Source organism: Petaurus breviceps, unplaced genomic scaffold (assembly GCF_028583685.1).
Source record: "Petaurus breviceps papuanus isolate PSGF00001 unplaced genomic scaffold, PetGlider_PUasm1.0 90825, whole genome shotgun sequence".
Classification (NCBI taxonomy): Eukaryota; Metazoa; Chordata; class Mammalia; order Diprotodontia; family Petauridae; genus Petaurus; species Petaurus breviceps.
In genome coordinates this window covers 18,962,738-18,986,623 of record NW_027187353.1, presented here as the reverse complement: position 1 = coordinate 18,986,623, position 23,886 = coordinate 18,962,738, and the positions used below count along the sequence as shown (strand labels likewise).

The 23,886-nt window shown below is 40.6% G+C and overlaps 1 protein-coding gene across 10 annotated transcripts in view; it reads left to right on the top strand.

Moving 5' to 3' along the window:
• Positions 1–23,886, top strand: part of PEAK1 (pseudopodium enriched atypical kinase 1) — a 280,555-nt gene that overhangs the window by 16,494 nt on the left and 240,175 nt on the right. Inside the window, exon 1 of one of the 10 annotated variants that reach the window (XM_069071432.1) lies at positions 7,302–8,189. The exons of 8 other annotated variants lie outside the window; for them this stretch is intronic. The gene's annotated coding sequence lies outside the window, so the exon portion shown is untranslated. Of the gene's footprint in view, positions 1–7,301; positions 8,190–13,475; positions 14,035–23,886 lie in introns of those variants that run through there. One more of the 10 variants, XM_069071431.1, reaches the window with a different exon arrangement.

The following is a 23,886-nucleotide window of genomic DNA, read 5'->3' as shown; positions in this document are numbered from 1 at the left end:
CTCATACATTGACTTTCGGAATAAGTGGGTTGGACTGAGAAAGACAGTTACTTTCCTACCTCATTGTATGGTTTGTTTTCCACTTTGTCCTTAGAGTGCTGGTGTTCTTGAGCTTTTCTTCCCATAAGATTACATTAAGTTACAACAGATTGGACAAACAAGGAGCAAGGGCCACAACATTTATCCTTTTAGCATTATGAGGTTAACACGTGAACGAAGCTGACTGACCTTCATCCTAGGGTACAGCTGGTAACCTGGTTTCAGCTCCTGGTTTTGCCATTTACTTGCCTCTTGTCTTTCCTGGGCCTCAGTTTCCTAGTCTGTAAAATGGCTATGATAATGCTTGGGTCACTTTCCTCATGTGGTTGTTGGGAAGAAAGCACTTTGGAAGTTTTAACATGTGCAGAAATATGGCTTATTCATTCATTCCCTTTTAGAATCCCCTTATCAAGAGACCTCAATAAGTCACCCCCTCATTATAATCACACCTATTTTAAGTATTGGTAAGCCACAAGGTGTATATAGAATTTATGTCCAACCCTTGGACATGAAGGGCCGGATTTGCATTTAGAGGCAACTTCTTAGCCTTGTGGGCAGCACTGAACCTGGAGTCAGGCAAACACCCAGGTTCCAATCTGGGCTGACATTGACTAGAGGTATGACCCTGAGCAAGTTACTGCACTGCTTTGACCTCAGTTTCTTCATCTATATAAGGATACCCGTAATAGCATCTATTCTTTCAGGTTATTGTAAAGATTAAATGAGCTAATTTTGTGGAGCACTTTGTAAGCCTTCAAGTGCTCTATAAATGCTCATTGTTTTTGAGGCTATTGCTAGTTGTCATTACTGTTTCCTCTAGGCCCAGAAGTGCATACTGGCTCTGCCCTTTCCTCCAGCCTATTCAGCCTTGGACAATTGATTTCACATCAAATTGTGTTCTTTCATTTGTGAAGTGAGGGTGTTGGACTAGATCATCTCCAAGAGCTTTCTCTATGTAGCACAGGGACCCTGATGATGCAAAGGCTCAGACATATGTAAGTCTAAGAAAAAGAAAAACTCCTCTCACTCTCCTTTGTCATAGTCATATGGCACTGCCTGGAAGGAACAGTGCAGAAAGTGCTTATTGTTCCCATAAACAGGAGATGTTTATATTTGCGAGAGAACTAGCCCAGAAGATGCCAGGAGCTGAACTCTCTTTAAGCAAAAGATGAATGTGTTGCTGATGCGAGTCCACTCCCTCCTCTCCACGTGGGAGCCGAAGCTGGTTCTGTGGCATCAAGAGCTACAAGAACCATTTGTTCTCACCAATACAAGATTGACATTGAAGAGCCATCATCATTTAAGATTAAAATACATTTTATTCTTAGTCAAATTAAGATGGATGTAAAGTCTAGTAGGCTTTTTCTACTGCTATACTTCTGCAGCATTCAGCTTGCAGTTCATTAGACCTGTAAACACTCAGAAAAATTAAATTCTGAAATCCTGGGAATTGTTTACAGATTGCTCAGTATCGCTATGATGGGGCAAAACCCACTGAGCTGTATCATCTCTTCTTGTGACATAACTGAGCACAATTTGACTGAAGAGCAGTTTATGTGTAAAGAAACCTAGAGAATTAAATGAGGTAAAAGCTGAGTATCAGTGTGACAGAGCTCAGAGCAAAGCCAGTACATTTTGGGAGTTGTTTCAGTAGAAGTGGGACTTCAAGTCCTTGTGCACCATGCTAAAGGGTGGTTCTACTTGCTTCTTGCATCAGCAGAGATAGGACTTGGCATGGGAAAGGGTCCACCATAGACAGGTTGTGATCTGCACGGTTAGAGGTAATATTCAAATAGATGAAATCATAGGTTGACCAAAAGTACTGAAGTGTTTATATCAAGAAACGTTATAGCCTCACTGAACTCTGCACTGGCCCCACTGTTCCTAGAGCATTATGTCCAGCTCTGGTCATCACATTTTAATAGAATTGCTGATAAAACTTGAGAAGGTGCTGAAAAACATGACCATAATGATGGCATCTAGAAATCATGTCATTTGAGGAAAAGGACCTTGGGTTCCAAGACCTAGAGCTGGGTAGACTGTCAGCTACCATCTGGGACCCTTTTAAAGAAATTGCACTTAGGTGGAGGAATTGGACCTGGTCAGCCTGGAGAGAAGAAGAGTCTGGCATGTGCTACACATCTTAGTTTCTGAAGGGTTCATTCGGACAGGAGCGATTAGATTTATTGTAATTCCAAAGAGCAGTACTAGGCCCAACAGCCAGAAATTATAAGGGAAACAGATTTGGACCCAGTTTCAATAGAATGATAAGAGAGATAGAAAAATGGATGGATGGATGAGTAGATAGGAAGGAAGAAGAGCTTTCTCACATTCTACTACTTCTCAAAATGGAATGGTCTTCACAGAATCCTGAGCCCCCTGCCACAGGAAGTAGAAGCTGAGTGACTGTTTTAGCAGTGTCCTACAAGGTTTCCCACTCTCAGTAACCAAGTGGATGAGATGCTTATCCTTGCCCTGAGTCTGTGATTCTGAATGTATCTGTTTTAGAAAACTCATCAGAACAAACTTGGAGAGAGAAGACAGTGAGGTCATAAAGTCCTTTCCTGAATTTCTGTGTCATCTTTCTCATGTTTGCAGAATTCCAAAAGCAGATTGCTTCAAGTTAGCCTTGTGTATGTGTTGTGCGTGATGCGCCAGTGCCAGACTTCATTGTGACTTCATTGGTATGTGATCTCCACGGGTCATGATCGCAACCTATCTCATACAGTACTTGTCGGTCCATACATCCTCTATAGGGTATCTGTCCCTTATGCTGTTGACCTTAATGCTGTGTTCCTGCTTGTCTTCAGGCAGCCTTGACTTAATGCTGGTCTGATGCTTCAGTATTGGAATTGGCACAAAATGAGACAACAGTAGATAGATGACAAAACATTTAACAAAAATAAGTTTATAGAACAGAAGGCTGGAAAGGATATAACATTAGTTGAGTTTTTCCCAGCTCCCATTTGTGAAGGCATCCGAGTCCGCAGGGTGTGCTCACTTAGGTAGCAAGGACTCAGTCCAGTCAGCAAGCCTGGAGTATCTTTTATGTGCCAAGTGCTATTCTAGCTTAGGATACAAAGGGAGGCAAAAAACTCAGTCCCTGACTTCAAGGAGCTCACAGCCCAATGTGGGAGACCACATGCAAACAGTTCTGTGCAAATACAGTAAAGAGAAGATAAAATAGAGATTATTCCAGGGGGAAGGCACTTGCATTAGGGGAGACTGGGAAAGGCTTCTTGGGAAGGTGGGCTTTTAGCTGAGACTTGAAGGAAGTTGGAGAAGCCCTGGGGCAGAGATGATGGCAGTTACAATTGGAGGTAGAGGGTACAGCCAGTGAAAATTCGTGAAGTCAGATGGAGTACCTTATGTGTTCAAGTGCCATCTAGAGTGGAACAGCAAGGCACATGGTGTCAATTGTCCACAGGCAGGGGAAGAAGGGGTAAGAAGACTGGAAAGGTAAGAGGGCTTTAAAAGCCAGAGATAACAGAGAGCGGTTGGAGTGTGTAAAACAGGAGTTGGAGGGCATCCAGAAAGACCTGTGGCCGAGGAGGATCATTGTGAGGAGCCTTAAGGCAGGGAGCCCTGCTAGCAGGCCACTACAATAGGCCAGGGGTGAGGTGATGAGGGCCTTCACTAGGGACATGGCAGGGCCCGAGTTAATGAGAGAACTCATAGCAGAAGGTAGAATTCACAGGATTCAGTAACTGATTGGCTAGAGGGATGGGGAAGAGAGAATGAGGAGCTGAGGGTAACAGCCAGGTGTTGGGAGCCCAGAAGATTGGGATAGTAGTGGTGCTCTTGGCAGGCGTGATAATGAGTTCAGTGTTGGGCATATGGAATCTAAGGTGTCTATGGGACTGCCATTTCAGAGGGTCCAAGAGGCAGGTAGAGATGCTGACTGGAGGGTAGGGTGAGAGGTTAGGGCAGGATAGGGTCATCTGAGAATCATCAGCATTGAGATGACAGTTGAATCCATGGGAGTCGATGAAATAACTCTGTGAAAGAGCAGGGAGGTGATGCCATGGCATGCAAGTGAATTGGATTTAAGTGAGGGAGGGCTGTGCACTGTCACCAGCCTCACTTTCACCTCTGGAGCCATCTGGGTCAAGTTGTCAGATATGTATCAGGACAACTGGAGGTGGCTCTGGATGCCATGGGGGACGTTGGCCTTTCTAAGCTGAAGTCTAACTGGTTTCAGTGATTAAGGCTGAGTAATAAATGAGGCAGAGAATGGTCTCTTTACCTACTCAAAAAAAGGAGACAAAAATGAATCTGGGAGAAGACCCTCAGGGTTTCTCGCTCAAAGAGAAATAATTGCTAATAAAGAGAAAAGAAAAGATGACCAAGGACTGAGCCCTAGGGACCAGGAGGATTAGGAGGTAGGACCTGGACTGTGTTTGTAATGAACAGCCTCTCCTACCCTGCCAGATGTTTCTCCTAGCTCAGTGTTCCAGATTTTCTGGCCATCCTCCTTCATGTTTAAGGTGATCTTGCTTTTTCTTGGGGCTCTGTAGATTATTTCCCAAGCACAAGCCATGGTTGATAATATGTCAACCTAGTGTGGCCCTTGTTTTGCAAAATAACATTTTCAAAAGTAAAAATGAGAAACTTCTAAAGATTTTGAGGTTGTGTTCATTGCTGACCATTTACTTCAGTGCAGAACAAAAAAAGCATTAGACTGAGGTTTGGATCTCTGCTCTGCCACTGCCTTGCTGTGTGAACTTGGATGAGCTACTCCCTCTTCGTCTGTTTCCTTAACTACAAAACCAGGTAGATGAGGCTCACCCTTTGAGTCTCTCAAGGTAGTTGTGAGAGAAGGGTTTTCTAAACCTCCAAGAGCCATCTAAATGGAAGGTGCTATTATTATTTCAAATATAATGGTTTTTTTCAGATGGCATTTCCCCAAACTCCCATTCATCTGATTTCAAATATTGGGAAACTTGAAATAACTAGAATTTGCCTTGCACTTTGATTTTTAGATAGATACAAATGATAAGTGAACAGTCAGGATTTTAATTAAAAAGAACCCAGTGGGTGAGAGAGAAATCCGGCCCCACCCTCTCTCCCCAACCTTGTCAAGTCTGTTGTACTTAGAACAATAGTTAGTTTTTATAATGCTATCTTGAAACATTTGCAGAATCCAAAAGTTTGCTCAGAATCATCCAAGCCAGGCTAATTTTCAGTGTAGTTTTTTTTCTTTTTCCTTTTTTTATAAATATATTTCTTTACTTCTAGTTTACAACATTTAAGTTTCACAATCCCTTGAGTTTCTAATTTTCTCCCCCTTCCCCCCATGGCGGCATGCAATCAAATATAGGATTTACAAATACCTTCATATTAAACATTAATCAAGTTGTAAAGAAGGATTATAACCACAATGGGGTGAACAATGAGAAAGAAGAAACAAAACAAAACAGAAAAAGAGAGAGGACAGGTAGTTTGCTTCAATCTGCATTCAGACTGTTTCTTTCTCTGGATGTAGATATCCCTTTCCATCATGAGTTTTTTGGAGTTGTCTTAAAACCTTGCATTGCTGAGAGGAACCCAGTCTATCAAAGTCAGTCATCACAGATATGATGTGTCTGTAATTGTGTACAGTGTTCTCCTGGTTCTGCTCTCCTCACTCAGCAGCAGTTTATTTAAGTCTCTCCAGGTTATTATGAAGTCCGTCTGCTCCTCATTTCTTATAACACAATAGTATTCCATTATGTTCATATACCACAACTTGTTTAGCCATTCCCCAATTGATGGGCATCCCCTTGATTTCTAGTTCTTTGTCACCACAAAAAGAGCTGCTATAAATATTTTTGTACATATGGGTCTTTCTCCCACTTCTATGATCTCTTTGGGATACAGCCCTAGAAGTGGTATTGTTGGGTCAAAGGGTATGGAATTACTTATCCTTTGGGCATAGTTCCAAATTGCTCTCCAGAATGGTTGAATCGGTTCACAACTCCACCAACAATGTATTAGTAGTCTAATTTTTCCACATCCTCTCTAGCATTTATAATTTTCCTGTTTCGTCATCTTAGCCAATTGGACTGGTGAGATGTGGTACCTCAGAGTTATGTTGATTTGCATTTCTCTAATCAGTAGTGATTTAGAGCATTTTTTTCATATGCTTACAGATATCTTTAATTTCTTCTTCTGAAAACTGCCTGTTCATATCCTTTGACCATTTATCAATTGGGGAATGACTTGTATTCTTATAGATTTGCCTCAGTTCTCTGTATATTTTAGAAATGAGTCCTTTATCAGAGACGCTGGTTGTAAAAATTCTTTCCCAATTTTCCACTTTCCTCTTAATCTTGGTTACATTGGCTTTATTCGTACAGAAACTTTTCAATTTAATGTAATCAAAATTATCCATTTTGTATTTCATAATTCTCTCTAACTCTTGTTTGGTCATACAGTCTTCCCTTCTCCATAAATCTGACAGATAAAACTATTTCTTGCTCTCCCAAATTGCTTATAGTATCAGCCTTTATACATAGATTGCGCACCCAGTTAGACTTTATTTATTAGACGGTGTAAGATTGGTCTATGCCCAGTTTCTGCCATTCAGTGTAGTTTTATTAAAACTATATGTCATTGTATAGGATTCTTAGAAAGTTAACTTGTGAATAGTACATAATCCATAGTGACTGTCAAGGACCAGCTTATTCCCATCCTCCACTCCCATTTGGGAAAGGAGCTTACTATATCCTAGAAGAGTGATGTCAGACTCGAAAAGAAATGGATTTCTACAGCCTGCATAGTGACTTAGAAAACCATGTTTACATTATCTGTGTTGTGTTGTATTTTTATTTATTATGGTAACTATGTTCCAATGACATTTTAGTCTGGTTTAGGCTGCGCTTGGCCAGCTGAGTGACATCTCTGCTATACAGTGTTTGATGGCCCAGAAGATGGTGGAAGTCAACTCTCTCTCCTTTCCTGATGGTTGTTCTTTTGTGGAAATTTAGTAATAGTGAGGAGATATATGGAAAAATTCCATTCTTAGCCCTTTTTAAAGAAAGACTTGGTTACTTAGAAACAGTAACTGATCAGAAAAATTCAAGCTTCATGGTCCTCTTATTTTGACCTATTTCACGGAGTTATTAAGAACAGTTCAGCTCTTTTGTCCTCTGTAAGGTCAACTTAATTATATCATCTAAGTATATCTGTTTTCATCATTAGAACTTTGCTGCATAATATTGTTATTTTCAAAATATTCCAGAAATTTTGGTTTCCTGTAATTACATAAAGGTTTCCTGAATTTCAAAGCTAGGCAGTAGCCAGAATTATAGAATGAGGGCCAGAGCTACAAGCCACTTTAAAGATTTCTAATTTACCACCTCCTTTGTGGAGGAGGAAACTGGGCCTCAGGGGTCCAGGTGACTTCTGCCAGGACACCAGGTGGCAGGGCCCATAGTAGAGCTTTGGTCTCCTGACTGTATGAAGCAGGCTTGTTTCCATCCTCATTCCTCAGCCTGTTCTGACTTCAGCCAGTACCTCTTCAGCACTTTAGTTTTGTGAGGAGAAAAACAAATAATACCTGGAAAAGCCAGTGTCAGATAGGTGTTTAAAAGAACAGAGAACCCACCCTTGCCCTGCCTGTCTTGGGCCTGAGCCTCTGCTGAACCTATCTTCATGCCTTCATGTCTGCAGTGCTGTGAGTGTCAGTGATGGATGAGTGGAATCACTTGTGTCCGACAGGGACCACGTGAATGATTCAGACAAAATTCAGTCATTCTCAGCATAGCTTAGGAAGCACTGCACTTAAACTTTTTTTTTTCATTTGCACACAACACTAAGAGTTACATTATGGTTCTTCAAGATTTGCAGAGTCCTTTATAGAAATCCTCGCTCAATTCTTTTATGTTCCTCGGGCAATTATTGCATTATTGTTCCCTTTTACAGATGAGTGGAGCCCTTGAATCCAGACCTGGATGGAGGAAAGGAATCAGGGGGTGTTCCAGGAGCAGTGCTTTCTGCTTGGCCCACCATCTGCCTGTGGACTGTTGTTAGTTATTTGAACCTGTGATTTCATTGGTAAAAGGGATTTTCATTGAAGAAATTGCCTTGTACCAGTGCTGATCTGCCCCTTCTAGACTTGTAGAGAATTGCCCAGGGATACGCACTTTGAGGCTGAGTGACTTGCTCAGGTCAGTGGACATTGACTTTACTGGTTACAGATCATAGAGAATCTTGATGAATGGAAAAATCAGCAGTATTTGGGACAAGTACGTGAGGTGTCCAGAGACCAAAATTGTAGATCAGGGAATGATGATGCTGGCTGCTGGAATCAGTTCCAATAACTAGAAAATGTTTTAGTTAGCATGGCCTCGCCCACTTTGTTTCTGTAGAGAAGAGAAAAGTTCAGTCCATTCTTATTCTTTTGAAGTGCTCAGGCTACATAAATGAGAGTAAAACACAGTCATAATACAAAGCCAAGTAGGAACACATATGGAGAAACTTTTTAAAAAAGATTTGTTTGAAACATGTAGCTTTCTGGCATTTTAAACATTAACTTTATGGAGATTCTGTAATTGCTTGCCAACTCACTGAGTCATTTATGGACAATTGGAAAAGGCTGATGGAGTTCTTTACTCTTACTATGTGTAAGAAGGTGGCATGCATCAGAATGGGGCGACTTTCCTCTTGTGAAATTATCATTTCCTATGAGTGAGTTAGGAAGGATAGGAAGCACTTTGATGCTTTCAGTTCACAATGGTACCATTTGCTTAATTGTAATTTGTAACACGGGACAAGCAAGCAGAATGTTTTGTATCTTTGTTAATTTTGTGGGAATGTGTGTGCTTTTCCCCAGTAGGACCTTAAAAGTTTCATTGAACACTTGGTAATAGAAAGCTATCTGATATAAATTTGATTTTTTTTCTACTTTAATTGTTTCATTCCCCCAGAAGAGCTGGTGACAGCAAGATTGCTTAAATCTATTAAGAGATAACTATGCCCAGTAAGGCTGTAGTAACAGTATGGATGCAGGTATCCTCATTATAGCTGAATGAACTGAGTTACCTGTGGGAAAATGGTGTGATGGTGGTCAAACACAAAACCAAATTCTCTCCTTTCCTGTGTTTGATGCTAGCAAAAAACTCTTTCAGTTCATTGAAGCATTATTTTAATGCTAAGGGCCCCAGAGCTCCAATACTAGGTTTTGTCTCATACCTTCTGTATACAGTGGGTATCTCCCTGCTAAGTAAACATCCATATTATTAGGTCCTGTCATTACTTATCTTCATTACTTTAGTTACTTTCTCTGGGCCCTGTTTTCCTTTTCTGTAAAATGGGGCTGGGCGGGGGGAAGGGGTAAGAAGGTTGGATTTGCTAACTTCTGGTGGCAAGGCCAGCTTTTATCTCTGACCCCTGTGATTCTTTAGTGATTGTATTCTGGACAAATGCTCTGGAAGAACTTGACCTCTGAAGCAGTGCCATCTTATTTAGGGTTGGCCAGTAGGTATTTCTAAGAAGTAGCATGCCCTGGAAAAATGCCTGTCCTCGCTTTTCTATTTTAGGATGGCAGAATTTTAGAACTGGGAGGAGAATTTAGAGATCATCTAATATTACTCCCATCACTTTAACTGTTTTCTCCCAGCTAGATGCTGTGCCTTCAGCAAACATTAAATGGATAAATCTCGGATTGTCTTTTGCACTCTATAATAGTATTATAGTATATATGATATATAGTGTATATATAATAGTAATGATAAGTTTCATCTCACTTGTGCTTCACAGTAACCCTATGAAGTAAGACTAATAATAATGATAGCTAATATTTATATAACTTTGAGGATTGCAAAGTGCTTTACAAATATCTCATTTGATCCTTACAGCCCTGGCAGGTAAGAGGTCAAATGGTTTGCTCAGGGTCACACAGCTGATAGGTTTCTAAAGAAGGATTCAAACTCAGAGAGTCTTCTTGACCCATGTCCAGTGCTCTATGTTTGTAATCGACTGCAGGGCATGAGAGACACTGGCAGAGGACTGCCCAGCATGGCCGCATCAGAGAATGTGCTGTACTCTATGAATGAAGCAAGATTGCAGTAGCTCAAAAGAACTGCCAGATCACAGACTTGGAGACATCTCCACTCCAAATCATATGGACTTTTTGGGCCTGCCCTGTGCTAGAGCCTTCCAAACCCATGTTGGTCTGATCAGCCACATTAGACACACTGTACCTCGACCCCGCCATTTTGGTCCCTTTCAATAATGCAGTTGCATCACCAAGGCTGTCCAGATGTTATCTCTCACTTTTACATAATTCGATGACCTCTTTTATTTGTCGTACTTATCCTTGGTGATGCTTTTTTAGGAATTCCTGCATTCCCAGAGCCTAACACAGTTGTCAGAAATACTAGGTAGGTTATTGATGCTACTTCTGTTCAAACCATTGTTGATAATATATTTCCTGCACCCCATAGCTGACTTTTGCCATCTGAGTTACTGTAATTTGGATTCTCTTATGCTGATGTTAGTTTTGTAGTTCCAAATCATCAATCATAACAACTAGAGTGTTTGTTTGAAAAGATGGATGTGAGGGAACTTAGATCACTGAGATGTGTGTACAGTTTCTCCAGCATGATTCCCTTTATTATCTTCCTGTTCAGCTCTCTCAGTTGCTCACCCTCTGTCTTCCTTGTCTGTCTGAATACATTTGTACTCACTGAACAGGCTTCCTGTCCCAGAGCACGCATTCCATCAGTATGTTTTCATCATCATCCACTTGATTTTTCCTGTGTGAATTGCTATGCTGAGCCATCGGAGTGTTGGAGTGTTAGGGCTGTAGTGTCTTGGGACCTGATGTTCACGAGGACAGATGATGTTGTGATCATTCAGTCTGGGGAACCTCATGGTCTCTAAAGAACACATCTTTTCTTTGGGCTTTATATGCTCATGCCAGTGGCAAATAGCATTGGTGAGCATGCCTTCCCATGCTGGGCTTGACTTGGTGTTGATGTTGAAAGATTCAGTTTGTTCAGTGATATAGATGGTGCCGAATTCCTGTTTAAAACCCTGTGCCCATCAGCGTCATGGGATAGAAAAGCAATTGGATTGGGGTCTGAAGATGATGTGTGTTTGTTCACAATTCTGCCTCTTGGAATCCTGTGGTTTTGAACCCAAAGGCCACCCTCTATATGAGACCTTTGCTGACCCTCCCCAACTTGCAACCCCTAAAAAACTACCTTGTTTGTATTTCATATATATTTGGGGTGTGCTTTTTTATGGCTTTGTTTTCTCCCCAGTAGAATGTGAATCCCTGGGGGGAAACCTTTGTGCCAATTTAGACAATTCTTTGCCTTAGTCATGACTGGCATGAAACGTCAAAGAATTTCATAGAAGGCTTCTCTGTGAATATTTTGGTTATATTTGTAGGGCATCATGAGCAGGACCAGCTTATTTTGATCTTGGTGTGCTTGGTGGTGCTTGCACTGTTTGGTGCTTAGGGGAGCCAGTACTCACTTGAAGGTTTTTAACTTCTCAAGGTTTGAAGAGTTTCTTCTTCCAGCCTAGATCCTCTGAACAGAAAGAAGTTGCAGCAAAATCAGTGTTGGCATTTTTTACCTCTAGTGTCACTTGTGCTCATCTTTTTGACAATTTCTTTTGCTTTAATTTTTCTCTTTTTGTGCCAGGATTTAACTGATCTTGATCAGGCTAAAAATAATCAGTTCATGAATGACTGGGTGTGAATGGCTAGTTTGAGTTTCAGTTCCATTGCTGATAGTTGAAAAGAAAAACACGAAAACTGCCCAAAGAGTCCTACAAGTTTTACATGCATTGTGATAAGGCTGGCTTCATTATGGTTCAGTTTTTGATCATTGGATGAAAGGCAAGGAGTGTCTTCCAAATACAACAAAATATTCCAAGAGAAAGACTATGTAATTCTTTGGTAGAGGTTTAATGCCAAAGTCAGACTTGCCTAAACTGCCACAGAATTTTTTAAAAAATTAAATAGGAAGGCCATATATTTTGAAATGCAAAAGCATTTCTCTGGGCTTAAGAAAGTAAAAAATGTTTCACTTAAAAGTTGACTCTCAAATAGTCTTATGATTGACAGAGATATTACTTGTGGACTGTTGATCTGCGATACACATTTATTATAAATAAGTGTATTATGTATGAAGGCACAGACTGCAGTTTCCTTAGCAATTACATTGGACAGGATATATGTTTTGAAAGAACAAGATCTTATTTTCCTCTTCTTGTTTTATTCCTGTTAGAATTAATAATTCAGATTCTTCTAGGTTTCATGCTGTGTTTATTGTATAATCGTCAGGTTTCAGAAGGTCTGAATTCCTGTCTTTTGGTGGACTGCTGTTCTCTAAAACTTGGAATGCTTAATGATCCAATTCGGAATCTTCGAGGACTTCCCCCAGGCTGGCCCACCACATTTAGATAGCAAGCTCTTTTCATCTCTAACAGAATGCATGGAAAAGACCTTTTGATTTCTGGATACTTCAGATTTCAAATAGAAGGCTAGAATGTATTGAATGCTATGGCTGGGCTGTGGGGATGCCAAAAACAATTATTTAGCTATTCCATAGTTGTCTGAGTTATTTTTATTTCTTTAAACGTGCCCAGATCATGTGGACATATTGCAGCTTGAATGGAATTATGGTTAGTTACATTGTTGAGTTCTTATTAGAATTTGGGACTTAGCAAAAATGGTTCAGATTTTTGCTGAATGAGGAAGGAGTATTTTGCATTTATGTTGTTTTTTGATATGTGACTAGAAAAAGCATACAGTATTTAGAAGAGACTTTTTTTTTTTATTCAGTCGTTGTGCTGAAAATAGACCCTTAAATCAGGGCTTAAAGATTGTCTTTGCTTTACTTAGTGTTTGTGCAATGATATCTTTAATGCCGGGATTTCAGAATTTTACAGTGTCCTAAACTTTCAGGGTTGTTTTACTTGTTTTGGCTTCATTTGTAAACAACTTTCTTTCTGTGCACTTCTACAGACTGAACTCTTCTGAACTAACATCTGTAAAGTAATTGACTTGAGTTCAACTATTTCACATGAAAAACTTTGGGTTGTCCTGTCAATGAATGATTCAAACATTAAGGATGCAGAATTTAAGGCATAATTGTGTTTCTTCCTGATAGAAAAAAGCAAATTTAGCTTATTTTCAAAGTGCTAACTCAAATAGATTGTTATATTTTTACATTTTTTATCCTGGCTAATCAAATGGAGTTTTCCATTTGGTAACCTTTTATAAATTATCATCTGAATTTGAAATAGCAGGATTCATGAGTCCAGGCTAGGCCCTTAGATCTGTGGTTGATCCAAACATGGCACAGCTTTGCCCACGTAGTGTTGATTTGGCCATCCTGGTGTCCCACCAGGGGGTGGATCATTCACCAGGTCTTACACCTCTGGTTTAACCTATTGCCCTGTTGATGTAACAGGTTTGATGATTAACCTTTTCTAGAATATGGTGGTAGAAAAATAACTTCAATTAACAATGCAATTCTTGAATATTTCTGTCTATGCCTCCTTGAACATTGTCATGAAATATTGTGGAGCCATGAATTTGGGGTAGAGGACATTTTGAGGTCTGAAGAGGAGAGAGCCACAGAATTCAGACCTTAAAATAAACAGTCCTCTGTATTTTCCTTTTCCCCCCCTGATCCCTCCATGTGGCTTCCCTTAAGCCCATCCAGAGACAGTGAGATATAGTTGTTTTGTGCTTTATCCGGAGTCCCAGTGATTGTTGGCAGTCCTAAGGTAACCCTGCCCACTTCTTCCAAGCAGGCAGTGGTGCATTTCTAGTATTCAAGGTATTCAAAGTAAAGAGTGTCCTCCTTCTCTTTTCTCTTTTTCTTTGAAGTCTGGGAGCCTTCTGCTGACCCTGCTACACCATCCTCTTGCATTTTGAACCCGTCTGCAGACCACCTGGCAGCGCTCTGGGCTACTGGTACTTGTCTCCCTCACTTCTCTGGAGTCCACCAGAGGTCCCCACTCTGCTGAACTCCTTTGTCAGTATATCAGGTGTGTGAGGATTTTAATCATTGCCTGCTTGCCACCCTAGCTGGCTCTTTGTTGCTGCTGCCTTCCAGAGAAAATCTAAGCTCCCAGGCCTGGCTTTCAAGGCCTTCACAGGAGGGCTCCAACATTCCTTTCCAGCCTTTCTTCCCCCTCCTCCCTATCTCATATTCTCTGTCCCCCGTTCTCATCGTGCTTGTTGACTGATGGACTGATTCTCATCCTGCCCTCTGTACCTTTGCTTAACTTACTTCTTCCATGCCCGGAGTGGACTTCTTCCCCTCATCTCTGTACAGGACTTTTCCTCTCACCATCCCTGCACCCTCCCCACTTCCATCTCTTATTAGAATCGTTCATTTCTTTTAAAGCCTAACTTGGGTGCTGGCCCTCAGGGAAGCTTTCCTTGACACCTCTTAAATTTCTCAAAACACTTGACCTCCCTTTTACATTTATCTTATTTTGCACAATTTTTATGTATACACACACACACACACACACACACACACATCTTTTCCTTTGAGAGCCATGGCTATGCTTTGCTAATTTTCGTTTCCCTGGTACATTATAGGTACTTATTTTTTTGGATATGTTACAGTGTCCTTTCGTGTTTGGGTTGGACTAGGGTGGCCACTGACATTGATTCTACTTTTAGTGGCTGTCTTCACTGACAGCCAAATAGGGAATACCATCATCTCATTTCTTCCAGGATGCAACCAAGAGGGACTGCATTCAGTAGACTAGAAATTTGAGAGACTATTGTGTTTTTGTATTCACAGGACCTAACACAGGGTGTTGTATCCAGTAGGTGCTTAAATAGTTGTTGAATCCTTGCCAAGATCCTTTCACACTGCTAAGCATAGCTTAGTTGGTTTAGATGAAATTGCAGCATGAATGGAATCAGCAGCTCATTTCCCTTGATAAAGAACATTACCATCAAAATGAATAGATAGGACTCATTTGCTTTAATAATCAGATATTGAAAAGAATTGTGTCACACTCCCTTCTCAAGAAAAATTTTTCCTTTTTCCACCTTCAGGAAGGAACTCCATTAATGTTTGTTTTCTAATTATTTCAACTTGTAGCTTCTAATTCTATAAATATTTCCCATATCTCATTCTTTCAAGTCAGTAGTCGAGAGAGCTTTTAAAATTATGGTGTATTTTTGCTTCCTTCCTAAACCTGGGATCATAGGATTTAGAGCTGACTTAGTCCAGCTCCCTCTTTTATTGATGGAGCACCTGGAGCTCACAGAACCTGACCTTCCCCTGGTCACAGAGGCAGTAGGTACCTGAGGGGGACTCACCCCTCCCTCTTCGTGGCCAGACTCGCAGCCACATCTGCAGTCTGCAGTATTGCCTCTGCCTCACACCTCCCCTGACCTTCTTTGGTGTATTTGAGGTTGCTTAGGTTTGAATTCACACTCCATATTATCAGAGGGAACTCAAAAGAGCCTCTAACAAGACCCATATGTACAAAAATATCTACAGCACGTCTTTTTGTGGTGGCAAAGAATTAGAAATGAAGGGGATGCCCATCAGTTGGAGAATGGCTGAACAAGCTGTGGTATATGAATGTAATGGAATACTATTGTGCTGTAAGAAACGAGGAGCAGACAGACTTCATAATAACCTGTAGAGACTTAAATAAACTGCTGCTGGGTGAGGGAAGCAGAACCAGGAGGACATTATACACAATTACACACACATTGTATCTTTGATGACTAACTTTGATAGACTGGGCTCCTTTCAGCAATGCAAGGCTATAAGACAGCTCAAAAAGACTCATGATGGAAAGGGTTATCCACATCCAAAGAAAGAATTACGGAGTCTGAATGCAGATTGGAGCAAACTACCTGCTCTATCTCGTGTTTTGTTTTGTTTCTTCATTCTTGTGGTTCATTCCATTGGTTGTAATTCTTCTTTACAACTGGATTTATGTTTGGTTTGAAGGTATGAGTAGAGCCGCTATTGGATTGCATGCCGCTGTGGGCCAGGAGGGAGGAGGAGGGAAGGGGTGAAAATTTGGAACTCAAAAGCTTGTGGAACTGAATGTTGTAAACTAAAAGTAAATAAATTAAAAAAAAAAAAAGAAGGAGCCTCTAACATCTTGATTTCACTTTACCTGGTGGGTAGGGTGAGTCAGTTGAAGTAGCCTAAATGCTGTCCTGAAAACCCCAGCTGTGAAGGATGAATCACAAGATTGCAGAAACAGCATAAACCTGGATGCCTCAAGTCCCCTTTGGTCTCATCAGCCTTTTCTTGGTGTGGAGTGGGTTGTCAAGGCAGACTTTTACTTGCTTCTGTTTGTTGGCCTTGATCAATAGCTTCTCCAGGAATATTTTAATAATGTTAAGAACATGATTTGTACTTGCTCTACTGAGAGCAGAAGAACCAGATTGTGTTTTCAGTTGTTTGTGTATATAGGTAAGTCGGGCCATGCCATGAGGTACCCTGTGAGGAAGAGAATGAAATTCAACTGTGATGATGCTGATTTTGACCTGTAACACAAAGCTTAATCTAAAATTAGGGACAAAAGTATTTTCTTCAGAAAGTCATCTCCCATGATGTGGGTGTATGGCAAGAAAGGGCAGATTGCTTTCCTGAACTCTGAGGATGAAAGGAAAGCCAACGTTGACCTTTGGTGACCAGCTATAAAGGAGAGAGCACCACAGATGCCTCCAGAGCCATCCGTCACAAGCGACTGTTTATCCAACTAAGCTTCAGTGGGTTCTTTATGGAATTTTGGCATGGAGCCCCAGAACTTTGAGTGGAAAAGACTGGGAAAATGGTAAAAGAAAAGAGATAATAATACTACAAATAAAACTTGAGTCTCTGACTCCCAATTCAGTTCTCTTTCCACTATAATACTTTCTCTCAGTGGATAGGAATGCAGAACAGCTTTTGGACATGTTGGAAAAGGGATAGGAGAAATGGCCATCCTATTTAGAGCCAGAAGGGGACTTTAAAGGGTGTGGGTGCCTGGGCCAACCCTCTCATTTTACATATAAGGAAACTGAGGCACAAAGAAGGGAAAAGACTTGGCTAAGGTCACAGGTGACTATCAGATCTGGGACCAAGAACTTTAGTGTGGTTAAGGGTGAATTCAGTTGCAAAATTAAGATAAGATTTAGATAAGTAATCCTTAGCTTACTTCTATAATATCAAATGAAATATTTTTGTCTGGAAATGACTCATTCAAGGCTTTTTATTTTGGTTTTTGGTGTCCTATTTAGAATGTTCAAAGTAGTGAGCAAGGAATTAAACATTGAGTAACTCCTGGAACTATCTACTATGTCAGAGAGGTTCAGATACATGATTTCTTTAGCTGCTTATTACAGACCTGGGAGAGATTTCTATGAAAATTCAGTTTCACATTTATTATTAAAAACAGTAGCCATTAGCCGAGGGGATACAAATCGCCATGGTGTAAGTCAGATACTTTAATCCGTTCTAAAAGCTTGCATCCAGTTTTAAGCCATCACCCTCATGGCCAGCTCCACTGTTCAGTCCCCTATTTCCATTGTCATCTAAGGGACTTTTGCCCTGGAATGTCCTATCTTTCCCTCAACCCCAGTAGTCCAAAATGTCACTTGTCCTTGGCTCCCTTCCCTCATCCTGAAACGAGTCCCTTGTCACCTCCATTATTTCACGGATGCTGTGGCCTCAATATCCTAGACTGTGAGGACTCAGAACGGGAAGGGGAGGCCAACAGGTTCTCAGAAGAGTGTGGTGCTCGTGTGTGTGTTCTCTCACCAGTTACAGGGGGCTCCGTGCCCCGTAAGCTAGCACAGTCCCTTCCCACACACAGCAGGTATTTAGTCAATGTTGAATTAAGTGTCACTTAGTTCATGATACCCATTCTCGGCTTTGTTGTTGTTGCGGAGTTGCTTCAGTTCTGTCTGATTCTAGGTCGACTCCATTTGGGGTTTTCTTGGCAGGGAGACTGGAGTAGTTTGCCATTTCCTTCTCCAGATCATTTTGCAGATGAGGAATTAAGGCAAACAGGGTTAAGTGACTTGGCCAGGGTCACCCAGCTAGTAAGTGTCTGAGATCAGATTTGAACTCAGGTCTTCCTGATTCCAATCCGAGCACTCTCTGCACTGTGCTACCTAGCTGTCTGAGAATTTAAACAAAGCACAGAACAGGAGGGCTAGGGGTGGCAATTCATCGAGTTTGACTGGATCATAGAGTAAATACAGGATAGTCAGTAAAAGTGGGAAAGTAGATTGAAGAAATCTTTTAGAGGGCCAGAATCAGCAGTTTACACTTGATTCAGTGGACAGTAGCACAAGCTCTCTCCAGTGCTCTGGGTCATACCCTCTCCTCATCTATCCCCCTATGATTTCAAACTGCCTCAGATGTTTGGGACACCCTGAATAAGGCAGTTGGTTGTAGGTGGGAAGGAGGTGGCAGGTGTACTGTATTTTGCTGAGGTAACAGTGGAAAAATTCTGGCAACTGGTTCCATATGGGGCATGAGGGGGGGGGAGTGAAGAGCCAAAGTTTACACCAAGGTTGGGGGGATTGAAGGGCCTTTGTAGAGAGAAAAAAGAGGAGGAGTGGTAGGGGCAGGTTTGGAGGGAAAGAGGAGGAATTCTGTGTTAGGCTTAGGCCGACTTCATCCTGTAAGAAGCAGCACAATGCTACACTTGGACAACTTTGGTTAGACTATGGAAGTTGGCTTTTGGAGATTTACTTGCATAGTTTGCAAATGTGACAAGGTGATCGACTTCTATGAATCCCCACTGAAGCCTGTCTGTTGGTTAGAAGTAAATCAGGGAGTTTGGAGAGCTTTCCTTTGGCTTTCTGGTTTGGAAGAGATGCATAAATCCCCCAGCTTGTCAAGCTACTTATTTCAGTGGGAATTTCCCGTTCTGTGGGGCAAGAGAGAGGCCCAGGTGACTTTGGGGCTTCCTTTGGACACGTTCCTGCTCTCCTTGTCTTTTTCTCTGTCCTTATTTGTAGCCTCAGAAGACCAGCTCAGGGCAGCAGAAGGAATAGTAGATGGAATGTGGGCTGGCTGGAGCCCCTTTTGTTTGGAGGGCAATCCCAGTCCTACATACTCCCAGTTGGTCAGCTCAAATCTGGCCTCTTCCAGTCTCCATGGCCATTGACCTCAGATTCATCCTTCCCAGTGATTTGGTCTTAGTCAAAGATCTGTGTTTTAGATTTGGAAGAGAAGTCACCTAGTCCAGTTTCCTCATTTTACAGTCGAGGAAACCAAGGCTCAGAGAGGTCAAGTGACCTGTCCAAGGTCACACATTGGTAAGCAGAGTCTTGATCTGAACCCAGGTCCTCTTTCACTCCAAACTCAGGTCTTGAATTCTTACAGAACATCTATCCCAGACTTCTTTTAAGTTCTCAAATCCCAATCCATGCATGTGCTTGCTCATGGACTGTCACTGCTGCTTCTGGAGCCATGATTTCTTGTCCTTTAATTAGTTGTGGGGCACTTTATTGTAGCCTGTTTAGCCCTGCTGCTTTGAGTGATCCATAGGAAAAATCATTTCATTATTTAGGTGTTTCAAGATTCCCATATGTCTAACTAGGTAATTTAGCAAGGTATTTTGACTGATTAGCAACGTTTCCTTTTTGGCTATTATAGTTACTTAACCTTCGTTTTACAGCTAAAATATATAACCATAGAGCAGCTGCCAATTAGCACCCTGTAGGAGCCAGAAGTCTCAGTTGTTTTCTCTTTCTATTTGCTGAACGGGTAGATCATATCCATTAGTTAGGCATAAGAAGAGACTTACCAGCAGTTAATACGATTATTCTTTCCTTATGTGATTGTTTTGGATTTGCTCGACACATGCATCTGTTTGTTCCTTAAAAGGTAAGCTGTGTGGTGACAGCCATTTGTAATTTACACGAGGACATTTCTGGCATTGCCAGATGATTTTAGAGAAGCAAGCTCATTTTGCTTCCACCTTAGCCATGAACTTTGAGAGTATCTGATAACACCTGAGTCTTTACCCTTTCTAAAGAGTAGTGGGTTGTTCTATGAAAATCTCTTCATTACTTCAGCCCTTCCAAAGGGTGATGGCATGTTCTCTGAGAATCTCCTTCAGTACTTCATTTTAGGTCAGATGGGTAAGCATGTATTTTCAGAACAGATCAGCAAATGTAACAAATCCTTCATGGCTTTTTTAAAAAAATAAAGTATAGGGATATTCTGTTTCTGGATGCTCAGGACAGAGTATAGTTAAAAAGGACCATGAGGTTTGCAAATTTATACCCCTGCCTTTACTTACCTAGGTTAATATTGCTTGTTCAGAATAAATTCTTTGAAGGTCTTTTTCAAAAGAGCATCTTGACCACCTGCTAGTTGCAGATTGATTTTCATTGTATAGCAGTCTCTAAGTCTCTCTTCAATTGACATAGGCTATTAAGGCAGCTGGGAGCCACTCTTTGTGTTTAGGGGTCATTGCTTTACAAATAGACTAGTCCAATGGACTATGAAATCAGTCATTAAATCATAGACACTGCCTTTGAAACCTGCATATTTATGACAATAGAAATGTTGGTCACTCAATGTTATTTAAAACTTCAGAGCTTTTGTGAGCACTGATGTTAAGGGATATTGTTAGGAATAAAAAGATGCTCTCTGCTGTTTGAATTCTGAGGTACAGGGAGCAAAAGGCTGTGGAGCCCCAGGGTTCCTGGCTTTGGCTGTGCCAGGAGCAACTATCTGGTCTCTGGGGCAAGTCAGTTTCCTTCTGTGTGAAATGAGGGCTTTAGCATAACCTCTAGTGTGGGTCCCTTCCTATTCCTGCTTCACACTTCCATGAGGATGCTAGACCACCAGGACAGTGGATTGCCTCTTTCACTTAATGCCCTTTATGACCAGCAGCTCATCTTATGAGATAACCAGCCCTAGGCATGTGTTTCTTGGCTTTAGAACAAAATAGACCGAACCCATGATTTCATTGTTACTAACTTTGTGTTTAGCAAACTCAGCTGCCAACACCGAGGACACCACTCATTAAAGTGCCACTAGACGCGGTGCCTATTAACCCAGTGTTTAATTTGGTTGCAAGTGTAATGTAAGTCAGCAGTTAGATATGCATATTGTCACTCCCATGGAGTATGAGCTTCATGAGGACAGGGGTTGTTTTATGTTTGTCTTTCTGTTTAACATAGTGCCTAGCACACAGGTGTTTAATAAATGCTTGTTGATTAGTGCGACTTCTGAAAAAGCTAATTTGCTCTTCAGCATTAATAATAGACTGTATGCCCAGGCCAAGAAAGATAGTATTGTCCTGCTGTAATTTGAAGTAGTGACTCCATATCTGGAGTAGTATGTTCTTTTCTGGGAAGCATGTTTTGAGGCATTTCTAGAGGACAGAATGCAGGATGGCTAAGGAATCTCACCAGTATGTCTTATGAGGATGAATTTTAGACATTGGGTTAGTTGTTAAGTACTTAGTAGGGATACAAAGCAAAGACAGTTCCAACAGTCAAAAAGCTTAAAGGCCTCTTAACCTGGAATCTGTGAACTTGATTTTAAAACTATTTTGACAACTTTTAATATACTTTATTTCCATTGTAATTCTATTATTTTATGCATTTTAAAACATTCTTTTTTTTTTTTTTCGCCTTTTGGAAGGCAATTGGAGTTAAGTAACTTGCCCAAGGTTACACGGCTAGTTTTGTGTGTGTGTATGTGTGTGTGTGTGTGTGTGTGTGTTAAGTGGCTGAGGCCAGATCCAAACTCAGTTCTTCCTGACTCCAGGGCCGGCACTTTACTCACTGCGCCACCTAGCCGCCCCTTAAAACATTATTCTGAGAAAGGATCCATAGGTTTCCCCAGAATGGCAAATATATATGTGACCCTGGGCAAGTCATTTAACTCTGATTGCCTCACCTCCCCCCTCCAAAAATTTTTTTAAAAAGCTAAATACAGAGTAGAGGGGAGGTAGTAACTGCTTGCTGCAGAAAGTGGAATTTGAGCTGAGCCTTGTAGGAAACTGAAGAACCTTAACAGGTAGAGGTAAGGGGAAGAGGCCTCATGAGAAGACAGAAGATATACCAGTGTAACTGCATTATAAAGTACCTTCAGGAGAAGAAGGTGTAAGGCTAGAAACAAATGAAGGGGACAGGTTATAGAGAACTTTAAATGACAAACAGAGGGGTTTGTATTTTATTCTGAAAAGAATTACAAAAAGAACATTCTCAGGAACATACTAGTCAAAATCCAGAGCTCCCAAGTCACTCCCCCTCCAAAAAAAATGCTGCAAACAAATCTAGGAAAAAAAATTTTTAAGTCAGTTCAGGTATCAAGGATTACTCAAGACTTGGTGACTTCTCCTTTTAACAAGTGGAGATCCTGGAATACAGTATTCTACAATGCAAAAGAGATAGACTTTTCACCAAGAATAATTTTCTCTGCAAAGCTGTATGTAATCCTGCAGTGGGAAAATGTATCTTTAATGTAATAAAGCATTTCAGATGAAGACACTAGAGCTAAGTTTGAACTGTGAAATGCAAATAATGAGTCCAAAGAAAGCTAGACAGATAATTTTATTTGAGCAGTTGAAAGGATATATATGATGATTTGGTGCTAACATTCTAATAGGGAAGAAGGAAAACAAATACCCCTTCACAGCCTTAATGTCTTCAAAGGCTGTTGTTGAGGGATGTTCAGCTAAAAAAAATTTTTTTAATGTGCTGAAAGGAATAGAAAACTGTTCAAAAGGAAGCACAAATAGAAGAGTTTTGAAAGTTACATGTAGAGTGTATTACATACTTTAAGTAAAAATAGCAAGCAATATAAAATGAAGCTACATAGTTTAATTTATATACAATCCACATTTGTGTTATATATATAAGAAAAAATGTTTGGTATTTAAGTTCAGAATTTTAAAAATGAAAAAATAAAGTGGGAATACTACTATTGGTGCCATTTATTGAACAGATTAATTGTGAGGAAAATGCTATATGATTGTACCACAATGCCTGCCTCATAGTAACCACTTGCTAGACATCTGAATGGATGAAATAGCTATCTCATAAGGTAAAGTGCAGCCACTGTAAGCGGAAACCTTAGATGAATCATCTAATCCCACCAGACCTGTGTCCTCCCCTGTAAAACAAGGGAAGTTGACTAATTGACCTCTGATGGCCCTTCCAGCTCTGACATTATATGATTCTAATAAAAGTTTTATGAGAGTTCAAAGGAGGGAGAAATAACTTCTAGGTTAAATTCATGAAAAAAGAAAGTAGGCTCGACCTTAAAAGACAAATGAGCTTAAGAGTGAAGTAGAGAATTACTCACCAATTATTTGCTCTGGAAAAGTTCAGACTTCACTGAAAGCACTGAAAGTCCCTTAGGACACCCAAATTCAGCAAAGATTTTTTTGAGTGTCTGTTGTATGCAGCATTTTGTGAGGACCTGGGGATACAAAGAGGATAAAATTCTTTGGCTTGCATTCTACCAGTGTATGTAGCAGTTGAATAAAAGCAGAATAATTTGAGGAGGGAGAAAGCACTCATCATTAAAGAAAGTTTGCAAAATGTCCATGAAAACATTTATGGTTTAAGTTTTTGGAAATATTGGCTGGTAGCATGGGAAGGTATCACAGAAGTACTTATCTGAACACAGAAACTTGCTTGAAATATTACAGTGGCTTGAGAACCCTTCTGATAAGGATCCCTGTTACCAAAATAGCATCATTTAACCTCAGACCTTTTGATATGATATAACATTTTTTAATATTACTATTTTTCCAATTTAAAAAAAAAACATTTTCTTTCCTTCTCACTTTGTACTCTCCCAAGAGAACAACAACCAAAAAGAGAAAGAAAACCCTTAAAATAAATATTTATAATCAAGCAAATTCCTCCATTGGCCATGTCTA